The sequence below is a fragment of the Penaeus monodon genome, chromosome 20 (assembly GCF_015228065.2).
Source record: "Penaeus monodon isolate SGIC_2016 chromosome 20, NSTDA_Pmon_1, whole genome shotgun sequence".
Taxonomy (NCBI): Eukaryota; Metazoa; Arthropoda; class Malacostraca; order Decapoda; family Penaeidae; genus Penaeus; species Penaeus monodon.
In genome coordinates, this window is record NC_051405.1 from 23,988,083 (window position 1) to 23,988,424 (window position 342).

Sequence of the window (342 nt, forward strand, 5' to 3'; positions counted from 1 at the left end):
GAGAGAAAAGAGGAAAAACTTTTTCCTTTGGGGTCTTTTTAAAATATTCTAGTCTTTTTATTAATTGAAAAATTTTTTAGCCTGGGTGTAAATGGAATCACCCAAAACCGTGCTTGGTTTTTAAGAGGTTAGGGCTTTAATGAAATGGGGGGAAAAAACCCCGCAAACCTGCCATATTGGAAAAACCCCAAAAATGGGGGCCCTTTAAAGGTGAATAACAGTTTTATCTAGATCATGAGTTTCAATTTTGATGAAAATTTTTGATAACCCCTAAAAATGTCATAGCCCTTCCCAAATTTTTAAAACATTATTTCATCCCCACCACCTAAACGCCCAGTACAT